Consider the following 15,000-nt stretch of genomic DNA (forward strand, 5'->3'; position numbering starts at 1 on the left):
CAACTCACACGTGTGCCCCTTATGCTAACTTGAATTTAGAAACCGTCCTCAACAAAATCCCACGTTCGGGCGCAAAACTGCACGTTTGAGGCCACATTTTCAATGATGCTGGAAACTTACATTCAAAGCTGGGAAAATGTGCTCATCTACAGGCATCCCCATTTAGGGACGTCGTAGCACCTTGACTCGGGTGGCGTTAGAAAGGTCTGGTCCAGGGGAACACGGGCGTGTCAAGGTTGCCACGCGCACGCGCATCCCCGCTGAACAGGAGCCCAAACAAAACTTTAAACGGGGCTACGGAAAAGGGGAGGGCTTTTTCGGGGACAACCACCACTCACCTCGGTTCCCCCCATCCCAACTTGAATTTAGAAACCGTCCCCAGCCAAATCCCACGTTCGGGGGCAAAACTGCTCGTTTGAGGCCACATTTTCAATGATACTGGAAACTTACATTCAAAGTTGGGAAAAGGTGTTCATTTACAGGCATCTCCACTTAGGGACGTCGTAGCACCTTAACTCAGGCGGCGTTAGAAAGGTCTGGTCCAGGGGAACACGGGCGTGTCAAGGTTGCCACGCGCACGCGCATCCCCGCTAAACAGGAGCCCAAACAAAACTTTAAACGGGGCTACGGAAAAGGGGAGAGCTTTTTCGGGGACAAACACCACTCACGTCGGTGCCCCCTGTTCCAACTTGAATTTAGAAACCGTCCTCAACAAAATCCCACGTTCGGGTGAATAACTGTGAATTTTAAGGCACATGCCTCTCTGGGCTGGGAGAGTGCATTCAAATAGGAGAAATTGGCTTCATTTAGAGGCATCCCCACTTGGGGACGTCGTAGCACCTTAACTCAGGTGGCGTTAGAAAGGTCTGGTCCAGGGGAACACGGGCGTGTCATGTTTGCCACGCGCACGCGCATCCCCGTTGAACAGGAGCCCAAACAAAACTTTAAACGGGGCTACGGAAAAGGGGAGGGCTTTTTCGGGGACAACCACCACTCACCTCGGTGCCCCCCATCCCAACTTGAATTTAGAAACCGTCCCCAGCCAAATCCCACGTTCGGGGGCAAAACTGCACGTTTGAGGCCACATTTTCAATGATACTGGAAACTTACATTCAAAGTTGGGAAAAGGTGTTCATTTACAGGCATCCCCACTTGGGGACGTCGTAGCACCTTAACTCAGGCGGCGTTAGAAAGGTCTGGTCCAGGGGAACACGGGCGTGTCAAGGTTGCCACGCGCACGCGCTTCCCCGCTGAACAGGAGCCCAAACAAAACTTTAAACGGGGCTACGGAAAAGGGGAGGGCTTTTTCGGGGACAACCACCACTCACCTCGGTGCCCCCCGTCCCAACTTGAACTTAGAAACCGTCCCCAGCGAAATCCCACGTTCGGGCGAATAACTGTGAATTTTAAGCCCCTTTTCCTCTCAAGCTGGAAACGTGCAAAGTTGGGAAAAGGTGTTCATTTACAGGCATCTCCACTTAGGGACGTCGTAGCACCTTAACTCAGGCGGCGTTAGAAAGGTCTGGTCCAGGGGAACACGGGCGTGTCAAGGTTGCCACGCGCACGCGCATCCCCGCTGAACAGGAGCCCAAACAAAACTTTAAACGGGGCTACGGAAAAGGGGAGGGCTTTTTCGGGGACAACCACCACTCACCTCGGTGCCCCCCATCCCAACTTGAATATAGAAACCGTCCCCAGCCAAATCCCACGTTCGGGGGCAAAACTGCTCGTTTGAGGCCACATTTTCAATGATACTGGAAACTTACATTCAAAGTTGGGAAAATGTGCTCATCTACAGGCATCCCCACTTGGGGACGTCGTAGCACCTTGACTCAGGCGGCGTTGGAAAGGTCTGGACCAGGGGAACACGGGGGTGTCAAGTTTGCCACGCGCACGCGCTTCCCCGCTGAACAGGAGCCCAAACAGAACTTTAAACGGGGCTACGGAAAAGGGGAGGGCTTTTTCGGGGACAACCACCACTCACCTCGGTGCCCCCCATCCCAACTTGAATATAGAAACCGTCCCCAGCCAAATCCCACGTTCGGGGGCAAAACTGCTCGTTTGAGGCCACATTTTCAATGATACTGGAAACTTACATTCAAAGTTGGGAAAATGTGCTCATCTACAGGCATCCCCACTTGGGGACGTCGTAGCACCTTAACTCAGGCGGCGTTAGAAAGGTCTGGTCCAGGGGAACACGGGCGTGTCAAGGTTGCCACGCGCACGCGCTTCCCCGCTGAACAGGAGCCCAAACAAAACTTTAAACGGGGCTACGGAAAAGGGGAGGGCTTTTTCGGGGACAACCACCACTCACCTCGGTGCCCCCCGTCCCAACTTGAACTTAGAAACCGTCCCCAGCGAAATCCCACGTTCGGGCGAATAACTGTGAATTTTAAGCCCCTTTTCCTCTCAAGCTGGAAACGTGCAAAGTTGGGAAAAGGTGTTCATTTACAGGCATCTCCACTTAGGGACGTCGTAGCACCTTAACTCAGGCGGCGTTAGAAAGGTCTGGTCCAGGGGAACACGGGCGTGTCAAGGTTGCCACGCGCACGCGCATCCCCGCTGAACAGGAGCCCAAACAAAACTTTAAACGGGGCTACGGAAAAGGGGAGGGCTTTTTCGGGGACAACCACCACTCACCTCGGTGCCCCCCATCCCAACTTGAATATAGAAACCGTCCCCAGCCAAATCCCACGTTCGGGGGCAAAACTGCTCGTTTGAGGCCACATTTTCAATGATACTGGAAACTTACATTCAAAGTTGGGAAAATGTGCTCATCTACAGGCATCCCCACTTGGGGACGTCGTAGCACCTTGACTCAGGCGGCGTTGGAAAGGTCTGGACCAGGGGAACACGGGGGTGTCAAGTTTGCCACGCGCACGCGCTTCCCCGCTGAACAGGAGCCCAAACAGAACTTTAAACGGGGCTACGGAAAAGGGGAGGGCTTTTTCGGGGACAACCACCACTCACCTCGGTGCCCCCCATCCCAACTTGAATATAGAAACCGTCCCCAGCCAAATCCCACGTTCGGGGGCAAAACTGCTCGTTTGAGGCCACATTTTCAATGATACTGGAAACTTACATTCAAAGTTGGGAAAATGTGCTCATCTACAGGCATCCCCACTTGGGGACGTCGTAGCACCTTAACTCAGGCGGCGTTAGAAAGGTCTGGTCCAGGGGAACACGGGCGTGTCAAGGTTGCCACGCGCACGCGCTTCCCCGCTGAACAGGAGCCCAAACAAAACTTTAAACGGGGCTACGGAAAAGGGGAGGGCTTTTTCGGGGACAACCACCACTCACCTCGGTGCCCCCCGTCCCAACTTGAACTTAGAAACCGTCCCCAGCGAAATCCCACGTTCGGGCGAATAACTGTGAATTTTAAGCCCCTTTTCCTCTCAAGCTGGAAACGTGCAAAGTTGGGAAAAGGTGTTCATTTACAGGCATCTCCACTTAGGGACGTCGTAGCACCTTAACTCAGGCGGCGTTAGAAAGGTCTGGTCCAGGGGAACACGGGCGTGTCAAGGTTGCCACGCGCACGCGCATCCCCGCTGAACAGGAGCCCAAACAAAACTTTAAACGGGGCTACGGAAAAGGGGAGGGCTTTTTCGGGGACAACCACCACTCACCTCGGTGCCCCCCATCCCAACTTGAATATAGAAACCGTCCCCAGCCAAATCCCACGTTCGGGGGCAAAACTGCTCGTTTGAGGCCACATTTTCAATGATACTGGAAACTTACATTCAAAGTTGGGAAAATGTGCTCATCTACAGGCATCCCCACTTGGGGACGTCGTAGCACCTTGACTCAGGCGGCGTTGGAAAGGTCTGGACCAGGGGAACACGGGGGTGTCAAGTTTGCCACGCGCACGCGCTTCCCCGCTGAACAGGAGCCCAAACAGAACTTTAAACGGGGCTACGGAAAAGGGGAGGGCTTTTTCGGGGACAACCACCACTCACCTCGGTGCCCCCCATCCCAACTTGAATATAGAAACCGTCCCCAGCCAAATCCCACGTTCGGGGGCAAAACTGCTCGTTTGAGGCCACATTTTCAATGATACTGGAAACTTACATTCAAAGTTGGGAAAATGTGCTCATCTACAGGCATCCCCACTTGGGGACGTCGTAGCACCTTAACTCAGGCGGCGTTAGAAAGGTCTGGTCCAGGGGAACACGGGCGTGTCAAGGTTGCCACGCGCACGCGCTTCCCCGCTGAACAGGAGCCCAAACAAAACTTTAAACGGGGCTACGGAAAAGGGGAGGGCTTTTTCGGGGACAACCACCACTCACCTCGGTGCCCCCCGTCCCAACTTGAACTTAGAAACCGTCCCCAGCGAAATCCCACGTTCGGGCGAATAACTGTGAATTTTAAGCCCCTTTTCCTCTCAAGCTGGAAACGTGCAAAGTTGGGAAAAGGTGTTCATTTACAGGCATCTCCACTTAGGGACGTCGTAGCACCTTAACTCAGGCGGCGTTAGAAAGGTCTGGTCCAGGGGAACACGGGCGTGTCAAGGTTGCCACGCGCACGCGCATCCCCGCTGAACAGGAGCCCAAACAAAACTTTAAACGGGGCTACGGAAAAGGGGAGGGCTTTTTCGGGGACAACCACCACTCACCTCGGTGCCCCCCATCCCAACTTGAATATAGAAACCGTCCCCAGCCAAATCCCACGTTCGGGGGCAAAACTGCTCGTTTGAGGCCACATTTTCAATGATACTGGAAACTTACATTCAAAGTTGGGAAAATGTGCTCATCTACAGGCATCCCCACTTGGGGACGTCGTAGCACCTTGACTCAGGCGGCGTTGGAAAGGTCTGGACCAGGGGAACACGGGGGTGTCAAGTTTGCCACGCGCACGCGCTTCCCCGCTGAACAGGAGCCCAAACAGAACTTTAAACGGGGCTACGGAAAAGGGGAGGGCTTTTTCGGGGACAACCACCACTCACCTCGGTGCCCCCCATCCCAACTTGAATATAGAAACCGTCCCCAGCCAAATCCCACGTTCGGGGGCAAAACTGCTCGTTTGAGGCCACATTTTCAATGATACTGGAAACTTACATTCAAAGTTGGGAAAATGTGCTCATCTACAGGCATCCCCACTTGGGGACGTCGTAGCACCTTAACTCAGGCGGCGTTAGAAAGGTCTGGTCCAGGGGAACACGGGCGTGTCAAGGTTGCCACGCGCACGCGCTTCCCCGCTGAACAGGAGCCCAAACAAAACTTTAAACGGGGCTACGGAAAAGGGGAGGGCTTTTTCGGGGACAACCACCACTCACCTCGGTGCCCCCCGTCCCAACTTGAACTTAGAAACCGTCCCCAGCGAAATCCCACGTTCGGGCGAATAACTGTGAATTTTAAGCCCCTTTTCCTCTCAAGCTGGAAACGTGCAAAGTTGGGAAAAGGTGTTCATTTACAGGCATCTCCACTTAGGGACGTCGTAGCACCTTAACTCAGGCGGCGTTAGAAAGGTCTGGTCCAGGGGAACACGGGCGTGTCAAGGTTGCCACGCGCACGCGCATCCCCGCTGAACAGGAGCCCAAACAAAACTTTAAACGGGGCTACGGAAAAGGGGAGGGCTTTTTCGGGGACAACCACCACTCACCTCGGTTCCCCCCATCCCAACTTGAATTTAGAAACCGTCCCCAGCCAAATCCCACGTTCGGGGGCAAAACTGCTCGTTTGAGGCCACATTTTCAATGATACTGGAAACTTACATTCAAAGTTGGGAAAAGGTGTTCATTTACAGGCATCTCCACTTAGGGACGTCGTAGCACCTTAACTCAGGCGGCGTTAGAAAGGTCTGGTCCAGGGGAACACGGGCGTGTCAAGGTTGCCACGCGCACGCGCATCCCCGCTAAACAGGAGCCCAAACAAAACTTTAAACGGGGCTACGGAAAAGGGGAGAGCTTTTTCGGGGACAAACACCACTCACGTCGGTGCCCCCTGTTCCAACTTGAATTTAGAAACCGTCCTCAACAAAATCCCACGTTCGGGTGAATAACTGTGAATTTTAAGGCACATGCCTCTCTGGGCTGGGAGAGTGCATTCAAATAGGAGAAATTGGCTTCATTTAGAGGCATCCCCACTTGGGGACGTCGTAGCACCTTAACTCAGGTGGCGTTAGAAAGGTCTGGTCCAGGGGAACACGGGCGTGTCATGTTTGCCACGCGCACGCGCATCCCCGTTGAACAGGAGCCCAAACAAAACTTTAAACGGGGCTACGGAAAAGGGGAGGGCTTTTTCGGGGACAACCACCACTCACCTCGGTGCCCCCCATCCCAACTTGAATTTAGAAACCGTCCCCAGCCAAATCCCACGTTCGGGGGCAAAACTGCACGTTTGAGGCCACATTTTCAATGATACTGGAAACTTACATTCAAAGTTGGGAAAATGTGCTCATCTACAGGCATCCCCACTTGGGGACGTCGTAGCACCTTAACTCAGGCGGCGTTAGAAAGGTCTGGTCCAGGGGAACACGGGCGTGTCAAGGTTGCCACGCGCACGCGCTTCCCCGCTGAACAGGAGCCCAAACAAAACTTTAAACGGGGCTACGGAAAAGGGGAGGGCTTTTTCGGGGACAACCACCACTCACCTCGGTGCCCCCCGTCCCAACTTGAACTTAGAAACCGTCCCCAGCGAAATCCCACGTTCGGGCGAATAACTGTGAATTTTAAGCCCCTTTTCCTCTCAAGCTGGAAACGTGCAAAGTTGGGAAAAGGTGTTCATTTACAGGCATCTCCACTTAGGGACGTCGTAGCACCTTAACTCAGGCGGCGTTAGAAAGGTCTGGTCCAGGGGAACACGGGCGTGTCAAGGTTGCCACGCGCACGCGCATCCCCGCTGAACAGGAGCCCAAACAAAACTTTAAACGGGGCTACGGAAAAGGGGAGGGCTTTTTCGGGGACAACCACCACTCACCTCGGTGCCCCCCATCCCAACTTGAATATAGAAACCGTCCCCAGCCAAATCCCACGTTCGGGGGCAAAACTGCTCGTTTGAGGCCACATTTTCAATGATACTGGAAACTTACATTCAAAGTTGGGAAAATGTGCTCATCTACAGGCATCCCCACTTGGGGACGTCGTAGCACCTTGACTCAGGCGGCGTTGGAAAGGTCTGGACCAGGGGAACACGGGGGTGTCAAGTTTGCCACGCGCACGCGCTTCCCCGCTGAACAGGAGCCCAAACAGAACTTTAAACGGGGCTACGGAAAAGGGGAGGGCTTTTTCGGGGACAACCACCACTCACCTCGGTGCCCCCCATCCCAACTTGAATATAGAAACCGTCCCCAGCCAAATCCCACGTTCGGGGGCAAAACTGCTCGTTTGAGGCCACATTTTCAATGATACTGGAAACTTACATTCAAAGTTGGGAAAATGTGCTCATCTACAGGCATCCCCACTTGGGGACGTCGTAGCACCTTAACTCAGGCGGCGTTAGAAAGGTCTGGTCCAGGGGAACACGGGCGTGTCAAGGTTGCCACGCGCACGCGCTTCCCCGCTGAACAGGAGCCCAAACAAAACTTTAAACGGGGCTACGGAAAAGGGGAGGGCTTTTTCGGGGACAACCACCACTCACCTCGGTGCCCCCCGTCCCAACTTGAACTTAGAAACCGTCCCCAGCGAAATCCCACGTTCGGGCGAATAACTGTGAATTTTAAGCCCCTTTTCCTCTCAAGCTGGAAACGTGCAAAGTTGGGAAAAGGTGTTCATTTACAGGCATCTCCACTTAGGGACGTCGTAGCACCTTAACTCAGGCGGCGTTAGAAAGGTCTGGTCCAGGGGAACACGGGCGTGTCAAGGTTGCCACGCGCACGCGCATCCCCGCTGAACAGGAGCCCAAACAAAACTTTAAACGGGGCTACGGAAAAGGGGAGGGCTTTTTCGGGGACAACCACCACTCACCTCGGTGCCCCCCATCCCAACTTGAATATAGAAACCGTCCCCAGCCAAATCCCACGTTCGGGGGCAAAACTGCTCGTTTGAGGCCACATTTTCAATGATACTGGAAACTTACATTCAAAGTTGGGAAAATGTGCTCATCTACAGGCATCCCCACTTGGGGACGTCGTAGCACCTTGACTCAGGCGGCGTTGGAAAGGTCTGGACCAGGGGAACACGGGGGTGTCAAGTTTGCCACGCGCACGCGCTTCCCCGCTGAACAGGAGCCCAAACAGAACTTTAAACGGGGCTACGGAAAAGGGGAGGGCTTTTTCGGGGACAACCACCACTCACCTCGGTGCCCCCCATCCCAACTTGAATATAGAAACCGTCCCCAGCCAAATCCCACGTTCGGGGGCAAAACTGCTCGTTTGAGGCCACATTTTCAATGATACTGGAAACTTACATTCAAAGTTGGGAAAATGTGCTCATCTACAGGCATCCCCACTTGGGGACGTCGTAGCACCTTGACTCAGGCGGCGTTGGAAAGGTCTGGACCAGGGGAACACGGGGGTGTCAAGTTTGCCACGCGCACGCGCTTCCCCGCTGAACAGGAGCCCAAACAAAACTTTAAACGGGGCTACGGAAAAGGGGAGGGCTTTTTCGGGGACAACCACCACTCACCTCGGTGCCCCCCGTCCCAACTTGAACTTAGAAACCGTCCCCAGCGAAATCCCACGTTCGGGCGAATAACTGTGAATTTTAAGCCCCTTTTCCTCTCAAGCTGGAAACGTGCAAAGTTGGGAAAAGGTGTTCATTTACAGGCATCTCCACTTAGGGACGTCGTAGCACCTTAACTCAGGCGGCGTTAGAAAGGTCTGGTCCAGGGGAACACGGGCGTGTCAAGGTTGCCACGCGCACGCGCATCCCCGCTGAACAGGAGCCCAAACAAAACTTTAAACGGGGCTACGGAAAAGGGGAGGGCTTTTTCGGGGACAACCACCACTCACCTCGGTGCCCCCCATCCCAACTTGAATATAGAAACCGTCCCCAGCCAAATCCCACGTTCGGGGGCAAAACTGCTCGTTTGAGGCCACATTTTCAATGATACTGGAAACTTACATTCAAAGTTGGGAAAATGTGCTCATCTACAGGCATCCCCACTTGGGGACGTCGTAGCACCTTGACTCAGGCGGCGTTGGAAAGGTCTGGACCAGGGGAACACGGGGGTGTCAAGTTTGCCACGCGCACGCGCTTCCCCGCTGAACAGGAGCCCAAACAGAACTTTAAACGGGGCTACGGAAAAGGGGAGGGCTTTTTCGGGGACAACCACCACTCACCTCGGTGCCCCCCATCCCAACTTGAATATAGAAACCGTCCCCAGCCAAATCCCACGTTCGGGGGCAAAACTGCTCGTTTGAGGCCACATTTTCAATGATACTGGAAACTTACATTCAAAGTTGGGAAAATGTGCTCATCTACAGGCATCCCCACTTGGGGACGTCGTAGCACCTTAACTCAGGCGGCGTTAGAAAGGTCTGGTCCAGGGGAACACGGGCGTGTCAAGGTTGCCACGCGCACGCGCTTCCCCGCTGAACAGGAGCCCAAACAAAACTTTAAACGGGGCTACGGAAAAGGGGAGGGCTTTTTCGGGGACAACCACCACTCACCTCGGTGCCCCCCGTCCCAACTTGAACTTAGAAACCGTCCCCAGCGAAATCCCACGTTCGGGCGAATAACTGTGAATTTTAAGCCCCTTTTCCTCTCAAGCTGGAAACGTGCAAAGTTGGGAAAAGGTGTTCATTTACAGGCATCTCCACTTAGGGACGTCGTAGCACCTTAACTCAGGCGGCGTTAGAAAGGTCTGGTCCAGGGGAACACGGGCGTGTCAAGGTTGCCACGCGCACGCGCATCCCCGCTGAACAGGAGCCCAAACAAAACTTTAAACGGGGCTACGGAAAAGGGGAGGGCTTTTTCGGGGACAACCACCACTCACCTCGGTGCCCCCCATCCCAACTTGAATATAGAAACCGTCCCCAGCCAAATCCCACGTTCGGGGGCAAAACTGCTCGTTTGAGGCCACATTTTCAATGATACTGGAAACTTACATTCAAAGTTGGGAAAATGTGCTCATCTACAGGCATCCCCACTTGGGGACGTCGTAGCACCTTGACTCAGGCGGCGTTGGAAAGGTCTGGACCAGGGGAACACGGGGGTGTCAAGTTTGCCACGCGCACGCGCTTCCCCGCTGAACAGGAGCCCAAACAGAACTTTAAACGGGGCTACGGAAAAGGGGAGGGCTTTTTCGGGGACAACCACCACTCACCTCGGTGCCCCCCATCCCAACTTGAATATAGAAACCGTCCCCAGCCAAATCCCACGTTCGGGGGCAAAACTGCTCGTTTGAGGCCACATTTTCAATGATACTGGAAACTTACATTCAAAGTTGGGAAAATGTGCTCATCTACAGGCATCCCCACTTGGGGACGTCGTAGCACCTTAACTCAGGCGGCGTTAGAAAGGTCTGGTCCAGGGGAACACGGGCGTGTCAAGGTTGCCACGCGCACGCGCTTCCCCGCTGAACAGGAGCCCAAACAAAACTTTAAACGGGGCTACGGAAAAGGGGAGGGCTTTTTCGGGGACAACCACCACTCACCTCGGTGCCCCCCGTCCCAACTTGAACTTAGAAACCGTCCCCAGCGAAATCCCACGTTCGGGCGAATAACTGTGAATTTTAAGCCCCTTTTCCTCTCAAGCTGGAAACGTGCAAAGTTGGGAAAAGGTGTTCATTTACAGGCATCTCCACTTAGGGACGTCGTAGCACCTTAACTCAGGCGGCGTTAGAAAGGTCTGGTCCAGGGGAACACGGGCGTGTCAAGGTTGCCACGCGCACGCGCATCCCCGCTGAACAGGAGCCCAAACAAAACTTTAAACGGGGCTACGGAAAAGGGGAGGGCTTTTTCGGGGACAACCACCACTCACCTCGGTGCCCCCCATCCCAACTTGAATATAGAAACCGTCCCCAGCCAAATCCCACGTTCGGGGGCAAAACTGCTCGTTTGAGGCCACATTTTCAATGATACTGGAAACTTACATTCAAAGTTGGGAAAATGTGCTCATCTACAGGCATCCCCACTTGGGGACGTCGTAGCACCTTGACTCAGGCGGCGTTGGAAAGGTCTGGACCAGGGGAACACGGGGGTGTCAAGTTTGCCACGCGCACGCGCTTCCCCGCTGAACAGGAGCCCAAACAGAACTTTAAACGGGGCTACGGAAAAGGGGAGGGCTTTTTCGGGGACAACCACCACTCACCTCGGTGCCCCCCATCCCAACTTGAATATAGAAACCGTCCCCAGCCAAATCCCACGTTCGGGGGCAAAACTGCTCGTTTGAGGCCACATTTTCAATGATACTGGAAACTTACATTCAAAGTTGGGAAAATGTGCTCATCTACAGGCATCCCCACTTGGGGACGTCGTAGCACCTTAACTCAGGCGGCGTTAGAAAGGTCTGGTCCAGGGGAACACGGGCGTGTCAAGGTTGCCACGCGCACGCGCTTCCCCGCTGAACAGGAGCCCAAACAAAACTTTAAACGGGGCTACGGAAAAGGGGAGGGCTTTTTCGGGGACAACCACCACTCACCTCGGTGCCCCCCGTCCCAACTTGAACTTAGAAACCGTCCCCAGCGAAATCCCACGTTCGGGCGAATAACTGTGAATTTTAAGCCCCTTTTCCTCTCAAGCTGGAAACGTGCAAAGTTGGGAAAAGGTGTTCATTTACAGGCATCTCCACTTAGGGACGTCGTAGCACCTTAACTCAGGCGGCGTTAGAAAGGTCTGGTCCAGGGGAACACGGGCGTGTCAAGGTTGCCACGCGCACGCGCATCCCCGCTGAACAGGAGCCCAAACAAAACTTTAAACGGGGCTACGGAAAAGGGGAGGGCTTTTTCGGGGACAACCACCACTCACCTCGGTTCCCCCCATCCCAACTTGAATTTAGAAACCGTCCCCAGCCAAATCCCACGTTCGGGGGCAAAACTGCTCGTTTGAGGCCACATTTTCAATGATACTGGAAACTTACATTCAAAGTTGGGAAAAGGTGTTCATTTACAGGCATCTCCACTTAGGGACGTCGTAGCACCTTAACTCAGGCGGCGTTAGAAAGGTCTGGTCCAGGGGAACACGGGCGTGTCAAGGTTGCCACGCGCACGCGCATCCCCGCTAAACAGGAGCCCAAACAAAACTTTAAACGGGGCTACGGAAAAGGGGAGAGCTTTTTCGGGGACAAACACCACTCACGTCGGTGCCCCCTGTTCCAACTTGAATTTAGAAACCGTCCTCAACAAAATCCCACGTTCGGGTGAATAACTGTGAATTTTAAGGCACATGCCTCTCTGGGCTGGGAGAGTGCATTCAAATAGGAGAAATTGGCTTCATTTAGAGGCATCCCCACTTGGGGACGTCGTAGCACCTTAACTCAGGTGGCGTTAGAAAGGTCTGGTCCAGGGGAACACGGGCGTGTCATGTTTGCCACGCGCACGCGCATCCCCGTTGAACAGGAGCCCAAACAAAACTTTAAACGGGGCTACGGAAAAGGGGAGGGCTTTTTCGGGGACAACCACCACTCACCTCGGTGCCCCCCATCCCAACTTGAATTTAGAAACCGTCCCCAGCCAAATCCCACGTTCGGGGGCAAAACTGCACGTTTGAGGCCACATTTTCAATGATACTGGAAACTTACATTCAAAGTTGGGAAAATGTGCTCATCTACAGGCATCCCCACTTGGGGACGTCGTAGCACCTTAACTCAGGCGGCGTTAGAAAGGTCTGGTCCAGGGGAACACGGGCGTGTCAAGGTTGCCACGCGCACGCGCTTCCCCGCTGAACAGGAGCCCAAACAAAACTTTAAACGGGGCTACGGAAAAGGGGAGGGCTTTTTCGGGGACAACCACCACTCACCTCGGTGCCCCCCGTCCCAACTTGAACTTAGAAACCGTCCCCAGCGAAATCCCACGTTCGGGCGAATAACTGTGAATTTTAAGCCCCTTTTCCTCTCAAGCTGGAAACGTGCAAAGTTGGGAAAAGGTGTTCATTTACAGGCATCTCCACTTAGGGACGTCGTAGCACCTTAACTCAGGCGGCGTTAGAAAGGTCTGGTCCAGGGGAACACGGGCGTGTCAAGGTTGCCACGCGCACGCGCATCCCCGCTGAACAGGAGCCCAAACAAAACTTTAAACGGGGCTACGGAAAAGGGGAGGGCTTTTTCGGGGACAACCACCACTCACCTCGGTGCCCCCCATCCCAACTTGAATATAGAAACCGTCCCCAGCCAAATCCCACGTTCGGGGGCAAAACTGCTCGTTTGAGGCCACATTTTCAATGATACTGGAAACTTACATTCAAAGTTGGGAAAATGTGCTCATCTACAGGCATCCCCACTTGGGGACGTCGTAGCACCTTGACTCAGGCGGCGTTGGAAAGGTCTGGACCAGGGGAACACGGGGGTGTCAAGTTTGCCACGCGCACGCGCTTCCCCGCTGAACAGGAGCCCAAACAGAACTTTAAACGGGGCTACGGAAAAGGGGAGGGCTTTTTCGGGGACAACCACCACTCACCTCGGTGCCCCCCATCCCAACTTGAATATAGAAACCGTCCCCAGCCAAATCCCACGTTCGGGGGCAAAACTGCTCGTTTGAGGCCACATTTTCAATGATACTGGAAACTTACATTCAAAGTTGGGAAAATGTGCTCATCTACAGGCATCCCCACTTGGGGACGTCGTAGCACCTTAACTCAGGCGGCGTTAGAAAGGTCTGGTCCAGGGGAACACGGGCGTGTCAAGGTTGCCACGCGCACGCGCTTCCCCGCTGAACAGGAGCCCAAACAAAACTTTAAACGGGGCTACGGAAAAGGGGAGGGCTTTTTCGGGGACAACCACCACTCACCTCGGTGCCCCCCGTCCCAACTTGAACTTAGAAACCGTCCCCAGCGAAATCCCACGTTCGGGCGAATAACTGTGAATTTTAAGCCCCTTTTCCTCTCAAGCTGGAAACGTGCAAAGTTGGGAAAAGGTGTTCATTTACAGGCATCTCCACTTAGGGACGTCGTAGCACCTTAACTCAGGCGGCGTTAGAAAGGTCTGGTCCAGGGGAACACGGGCGTGTCAAGGTTGCCACGCGCACGCGCATCCCCGCTGAACAGGAGCCCAAACAAAACTTTAAACGGGGCTACGGAAAAGGGGAGGGCTTTTTCGGGGACAACCACCACTCACCTCGGTGCCCCCCATCCCAACTTGAATATAGAAACCGTCCCCAGCCAAATCCCACGTTCGGGGGCAAAACTGCTCGTTTGAGGCCACATTTTCAATGATACTGGAAACTTACATTCAAAGTTGGGAAAATGTGCTCATCTACAGGCATCCCCACTTGGGGACGTCGTAGCACCTTGACTCAGGCGGCGTTGGAAAGGTCTGGACCAGGGGAACACGGGGGTGTCAAGTTTGCCACGCGCACGCGCTTCCCCGCTGAACAGGAGCCCAAACAGAACTTTAAACGGGGCTACGGAAAAGGGGAGGGCTTTTTCGGGGACAACCACCACTCACCTCGGTGCCCCCCATCCCAACTTGAATATAGAAACCGTCCCCAGCCAAATCCCACGTTCGGGGGCAAAACTGCTCGTTTGAGGCCACATTTTCAATGATACTGGAAACTTACATTCAAAGTTGGGAAAATGTGCTCATCTACAGGCATCCCCACTTGGGGACGTCGTAGCACCTTGACTCAGGCGGCGTTGGAAAGGTCTGGACCAGGGGAACACGGGGGTGTCAAGTTTGCCACGCGCACGCGCTTCCCCGCTGAACAGGAGCCCAAACAAAACTTTAAACGGGGCTACGGAAAAGGGGAGAGCTTTTTCGGGGACAACCACCACTCACCTCGGTGCCCCCCATCCCAACTTGAATATAGAAACCGTCCCCAGCCAAATCCCACGTTCGGGCGAATAACTGTGAATTTTAAGCCCCTTTTCCTCTCAAGCTGGAAACGTGCAAAGTTGGGAAAAGGTGTTCATTTAGAGGCATCTCCACTTAGGGACGTCGTAGCACCTTAACTCAGGCGGCGTTGGAAAGGT

The sequence above is a fragment of the Osmerus mordax genome (genome assembly GCF_038355195.1).
Source record: "Osmerus mordax isolate fOsmMor3 chromosome 7 unlocalized genomic scaffold, fOsmMor3.pri SUPER_7_unloc_7, whole genome shotgun sequence".
Taxonomy (NCBI): domain Eukaryota; kingdom Metazoa; phylum Chordata; class Actinopteri; order Osmeriformes; family Osmeridae; genus Osmerus; species Osmerus mordax.